Consider the following 6,996-nt stretch of genomic DNA (forward strand, 5'->3'; position numbering starts at 1 on the left):
AAAAGCTGGGACAAGAGCTCACCCCGTTACGTAGCACTAGGGATTCGAACCACTGAACTGCCGACCGCTGAACTCTTATAATAGCCACCAACATTTGTTACAATTAAGCAAAGACACCAGATTCAACTCACGGGTTATTTGCATAAAACATATTAAGGCACACACTTATTCTGGTAAACAATGGTTATCCATCCACCCCCACCCCCCAAAAAATAAGCCCTAAATTGTGTGTTGTATTAAATTAGCATTAGCATTAGGAAATAAAGTGATGGAAATCTGATTTTTTTTTCTTCTTTTTCTGTACATTTTTCATTGTAGAAGTCTATCTTAGATTCAAGGTCATTTTTTCTTTCCTGTAAAATGGAGCTTTTAAAATCATGTACCAATAGATAAAGCAATTCAAGCAATCAGCAATTTAAAAACATGAATGATTCATATAGCTGACATTGGCTGGCTCCTGCTAAGTGTACACTGGATGAAAATACAGGGTTGTTGTTACACAATGTCCTGGGAATTCTAACTCTTCCAGCTTCTCATTTCAAATAAGCCAGATTACCCAGCAAAAGTGTTTGCCAGTGATTAAGCAAGAGCGTGTAATAAAATTAATAACATACGCAGCAGTTATCAGCTAGATTCTATTCTCTCTTCACAACTAAAGGAGGGATCTCACTATCATCGTGGTGAGATAGGTGGCAAACAAATTTAATGAATAAAATAAACTTTATATTGGGATTACCTCCAGGATGTATCAGAAAATGACTGATCCAAAAGTGCTATTGTCTGTGGATTGCCTATCCTGCTTAAGGTGGTGCATAACAAAAGAAGGATCTACTGCCAGCAAATTTTAATTTAGTTATATCAACAATTATTTTTCAAAATGCTGTCCTGCTGGGACAAATGATAGTATTTTATTCTACACATCAGGTTATATTATGGTGTGTATAATTATTACAAATTATGGTTTATAAATCATGCATCTATCAAACCCACGGAGGTTAGAACAATGTGTGAATTTAGCCAGGGTAAATATAAACAGAAAGTGTTTTACATTTGTATTGTGGGGATGAGGGGAGAGATTGTAATCTTGTTTGTTTATTAAAGCAAAGAAATGGGAAATAATGAAATAACTTGGAGCTACAGCAATAAAATAAACTGTGGCAATGTCATTAGCACAGTACAAGCTTAAAAAAGAAATTTGAAGATTGTCATAATCATGCAGCCAACATTTTTAAAGCAGCCATTAATATACTTGCCTGGCCATTGTCCAGAACCTGGTAACAGAGCCCGAGATCACATCTTGCTAACCCAACAACCAATAGGTAACATCCCCAGAGATGATATTAAAAGGAAACTCTAAAAATGGAGCAAAGCTTCCTGTAAAGCTAGAGGCAGTTTAATATAGGCCAGTGTTCCTATCTCATCTTCCTTCTATAGACCAGAGTGTGCTCCTGCTATTGGAATCATTTGATATTTGTCCTTTAGGAGCACTGAAAATAAAATGCTGAAATGTGCTAATCTGAAGGTTCTTCTACAGTTATTTGAGGTAAGTCAAGAGAATGGCTAATTTCCCTGGGTATACCCCAATTTGTTTGCATCCTAATTTACCCACATGCTTCCTTAGTAAGAGTTTGTTCTCACCCAGTCTGACAATCTAGGCATCTGCTCTAAGGTACTGCAGCAACTGCCTTCTCCCACATCCATTTAGCTATTAGTAATATCTTCCCAACAGTCAATATTGCTGTCTTCCTTATATTCAAGGACAACAGAGTGAGGGTTCACATAAATCAGCTTACCTAACAGAGTTTGACTGCATTTTAAGTACAATATTTTATACACTATCTGGTTAATTTATAACATTTTTCCTTGCTGCTTCCATTTTCTAGGTTTTGTTGTTATTGCTTTTCGTGATTGTTGAGATTCATTTAGCTTCCATGTAGATCCAGTATATGACTGAAAAATGGACTATAAACACTACTTTTAAAATGAATATGGTGGAACATTTCAATACTAGTTTTAATGATGAAGTCCTTTTATTGGGAAGTTTTACAAACCATACACTAAGCTACAGTATAATTTTTTGTGCCAAGATGTGATGTCTACTAAATTCAAATGTAAGGATTTATAATAAAATTATTCAATTGTTCTGGATCAATCAGATTCAGAATACATTTCAAAAAAAAAGTTATAAACAATGGAGAGCCAGTATTGTCTAGTGGTTAATGCATCAGAGTAGAAACTAGGAGTTTGTGAGTACTAGTCATGCCTTAGCCACAAAGCCAGCTTGGACCAATCACTTTCTCTTAGCCCACAATATCAGGCTTAGGCCACAAGACAGTTGGTCAATTCATTGCAACCAATAGATCAACACTTTGTTGATTTGAGATAAAGTGAATCCTCTACTTGTGGAAAAATAAAAGAAGAAAAAAAATAAAGCAACTGCAGCAGGACATGAATTATAGGAGGAAAGAAAACCTTTTGTTTGTTCTAAGAAGGCATGCTAGGGTATAATTTTTTAAAAAATAAAACATTTAAGAAAAACAAGAAACTTCCGTACGGACTCATTCAACGGATCAAGCACTGCCTAACATAAAATTTACTTATTGGCCCATATTTAGGAGACAACATAACGTAAGGGAGTTTGTTTATCTCTTCACCATTCTCTATGCTAGAAACAATTAGATGATTAAGTCAAATAATTTAGATGGAACCCTAAAGGGATTGTTTCATTGTTATTTACAATCTAGAACTTCATGTGTTCAAATTATATGGGATTCTAAAGCCTAAATTAGACAACAATGAGAGTTCCACAAAGAACTGTTTTCTTCTGTGACTCATTCCTACCAGGCAGAAACCACTTCCTTTCAATGAACTACTGTACATGAGAGGTTTCCCTTGAGAGGAAGTAAAAAGATTTTATAATTACCTTAACATAATGGCAACAGCTAATAAAAACCAGTTCACACATAATTGAACTAGTCCACATTTCCAGGTATTAGACCTTTTTAACCAAACAACCAACATGTCCAAAAGGTACTTTTTTCAAGAGGCAACATGATTTTTTGTTTTTTCTTTAAAGACAAAAAAAAAATGCAAATGACCAACTGTCAGTATAAGGAGTATAAATCCTTCCATTCCCCATGATCCAGTCAGAGCTGAAGAAGCGTCTTGGATGAGAAGCGAAGCGTCTTCAAATAAAAACCAGAAAGTCCAATTGCCTTTTTAAAAAGCACCTTTGGGTCAACCATGACCTGGATGACTGAGAAGCTCCATAGACAAAAAATCACCTTGGAATGTTAGATTGCATACACAGTTGGTACAAAAATATAAATTGAAATAAAGTATGGACATTGATCTTTTTCTCTCACTATTGTTTCTAAGAGGATTCCCACATCCTCACATCACTTCTATCTCCATTGTGTTACAGAGGCAATGCATTTCCTCCATCTGCTGGTAAACGGCAAATCTGTTTTTATTTGGAATATTCTTGTTTATGCCATTTTAGGAGACATAAGTGAATGTATATGATACAGAGAAGCAAACTAAAAAAGTGTGCAGCCTTTCCTGTATTTCCTGTTAGACTGTGTTCACATAATATGCAAAACTGTGGTTAACTTAACTCTGATTTGCTAATGCAGCATACATTTTATAAAACCATAAACTCAATAGTACTTGTGACTCCCTCTGCAGTCTGAAAACATCCCTAAAGTGAATGAAGCAATTTCAAAAATTAACTTTTGAATTTAGACCAACTTTTCCTATTCAAATGCCAAAACGAATGCATTGAGCCTTCCCCTCCTTAAATTTTCTCCAAAATAGACAACAGATCCCATCCAGTGTAGTGCCATCAATGTTTATTTAATCACACAAGAATAATATTACAGCATAAAGTCAAGTCTACACTAACCTGTATTTCTTGAGCCAAACTGTGAAAAAAATGGAAACTGCTTTGATCAGTCAGTGTTTATTAACTGTCCTTTGGCCCCTCCATGAGGTACTTCTAAAAGCGCTACTCAGCCCTCAAGGTCATTTATCAAGCACCGTTCCAACTATTAGGGTGTCAATTAAGACTGACCTTTGCACTGCTCCTATTCAACTTCTTCATAAAGGCAATACTCAGGCCATCCAGATTTTCACATAAGCATACATGGTTGTCAGAAAAGACATTGCCAACTTGTTTTATACCAACTGTGAAGTGATTGTCTTGAAATTCCACATGTACCTGTAAAAAGCATTGAAGGCCTTTGCTCAATATTGTAAAGAAAATAATGTGTGAATAAACTACCCTGTTTCTCCCAAAATAAGACATCCCCTGATAATAAGCCCAATCGGGCTTTTGAGGGCATGGCAATAAGGCCAAGCGCTTATTTCAGGTATCAAAAAAATATAAAACAGGGTCTTATTTTCAGGGAAACATATTTTGGAGGTTTCACTTTTGTTTTTTAGAGTATGAATAGGAAGAAAACTCAGTAGGATCCACGCTTCATATACCTGGTGGCTATGTTCCAAGTCAGTGGCTTTAAAAAGCTCTGTGATGGCTAATATTAAGCCATGATTTATTTAATAAATCAAAATTGGCTAGGTTCATCATATACGTGAAGCACAAACAGATGTACCACATTATGGACTGAGGTAATGTGCCAACCCACCCATGAAAAATTACAATTACAATTACAAACATTTACAATCAGAAGTCAGAAAGTGTGGCTCAAATCCTGCTTGCAGCTTGCCAACATGGGATTCCTGAAGGCTACCCAGAGAAGGTGAAGACAAAAAGGTTAATCTTTTGTTCCTTCTCCCCAAATTGTAAGATTAGGAGAGAAATTGAAAGTAAAAAAAGTTAATATAAATTCCACTCTCTAGCAAAAATAGGGATGGTGCAACATATACCGTAAATATGCGCATTTCCACACTACATGTAAATACAAAAATGGAGTCAACATGCAAGAAATTAATGATTATTTTACATATCAGAACTTGAACATGAATGAAAGGGTAGCTCAGTTAAGAGAATACAACCAGGCTCATGAACTGCTGCACACTTATATGGCCATTCCTTTGTTCAGGGAATCTAATGGCTGCACATTACAGGTGCTAAGAATCCAAAGAAGGGAGATGAGGAGGGGGTGGGAAGAGAGAGTTCGAGGGTATTAACTATCCTTTTGAAGATATACACTGTGAATCTGGTCTTTCAGCTGTGGAATGTTATTAGCTAGAATAGGAAAGGTCTAATGTAAGACGCTGTTCTAAATATGCTGTAATGTATATATTTCTTGTCTATTCATCACATCACATCCAGCATTAATGTTCTGAGAAACAAGAGAGAAAGAGCAAGGAGAAAAAACAAAACGTCAGCCTTAGCATTCTTGACAGGCATTTAATCTCTTCCTATAAAGCATTCTCATTCCGCCAGACAGATGCAATAAATAAATTGAAGACACATGGACAGGAATGCCATCCTGTGCTACAGGCCAGACCTAAAACAGAATAGAAATATCCCCACAGTATGTGGGGAGAACAGGAGGAGGAGGAGGCAGAATTTGGCAAGTTAAGAAAATGATTGACCAGAGACAAAACTGAAATGGAATCTGATGCCAATCTAGAAACTCAGAACTTAATAATTACAGTAGTGGTTGGAGTATCAAATTAGGCCTGAAATAATAAAAATAACATCAACTTAATAGTAAAAATTATATCTACATCAAGCTAGACTTCTTCTGTTTTACCGATGAATCCATGCTAGTTCTTATAGCTGGGTTTTACATTTTATTCAGTGGTGAAATCCAATTTTTTTTTACTACTGGTTCTGTTGGCATGGCTTGGTGGGCGTGGTCTGGCTTGGTGGGCGTGGCAGGGGAAGGATACTGCAAAATCTCCACTCCCACCCCACTCCGGGGGAAGGATACTGCAAAATCCCCATTCCCTCCCCACCCCTTGGGGAAGGATATTGCAATATCTTCATTCCCACCCCACTCTGGGGCCAGCCAGAGGTGGTATTTGCCGGTTCTCCGAACTACTCAAAATTTCCGCTACCGGTTCTCCAGAATATGTCAGAACCTGCTGGATTTCACCCCTGATATTATTCATAATTTAACGGGTAAATCTCATAACTATTTGGGTCTACAGAACATTCTAAGCCATAACCTGTTTTTAAACCAGAATGGCTTGTTTGTTATGTACAACACAGCTAAATTATATAATGACTTAATACAACATGGGAACCCTGTTCTGTGTCTCTGTAGAGCTGACAAAATAGGAATTGCTAATTCTCAGGCTAGAAAGGACTTTTCGTAAACATACTACATTTACTCATGCTCAAAGAAACCTCCAATTATTGATTAATTCAGAAAAGTGGGAGGAATAAGCCATGAGTTTATGTTCAGAGCACAGATATATAGAGATTCTGAAAACTTTGCTCTACACAGAGCAACCATTGTGTTGTTGTTATGGATTCTTTCTGATCTGCAATAAATATATTAACCTACCTGAGTCATGTCAGACCTTCTCAGTAGTCGGATACTGAGTAAATGGTTAAAGCTATGGGAAGTTATGATTTACCACAAGCCTAGTGTGAAGTCGCGTGCTCTTAGCCTAAAATACCTCAAAGAGCTGCTGCAGATAAAGCAAGAGTAACAGGAAAATTATATACAACTTCTTAGAAAGGAGGAATGAATAATATTCAATATTATTTTAAAAATATCAGATCTTTGCCTGTCCCAATATTGGCAGATTTGTTTTTCAGAGATATACTGTATGCATTTAGGTGAGTAGTTTTCCAGATATTATTATGGCAAGAAATACATATATGTTGTAACAGAAAACCAATGTTTCTTCTGGGTACTTAGTTTTCATAATTATTTGCAATAAGTCTGGATCAACACTTAACAGCTTCAAACTCTCTGGACCCTAATATAAATAAGACGTATTGTGATTTAAAGGTAAATGAAAATAAAAGTTTCTTGTTCTAACATCAGTAGTTCCTGACACTGAGACCAGAGG

Source organism: Pituophis catenifer, unplaced genomic scaffold (genome assembly GCF_029215685.1).
Source record: "Pituophis catenifer annectens isolate HBS135680 unplaced genomic scaffold, rPitCat1.0.hap2 SCAF_4, whole genome shotgun sequence".
NCBI classification, from domain to species: Eukaryota; Metazoa; Chordata; class Lepidosauria; order Squamata; family Colubridae; genus Pituophis; species Pituophis catenifer.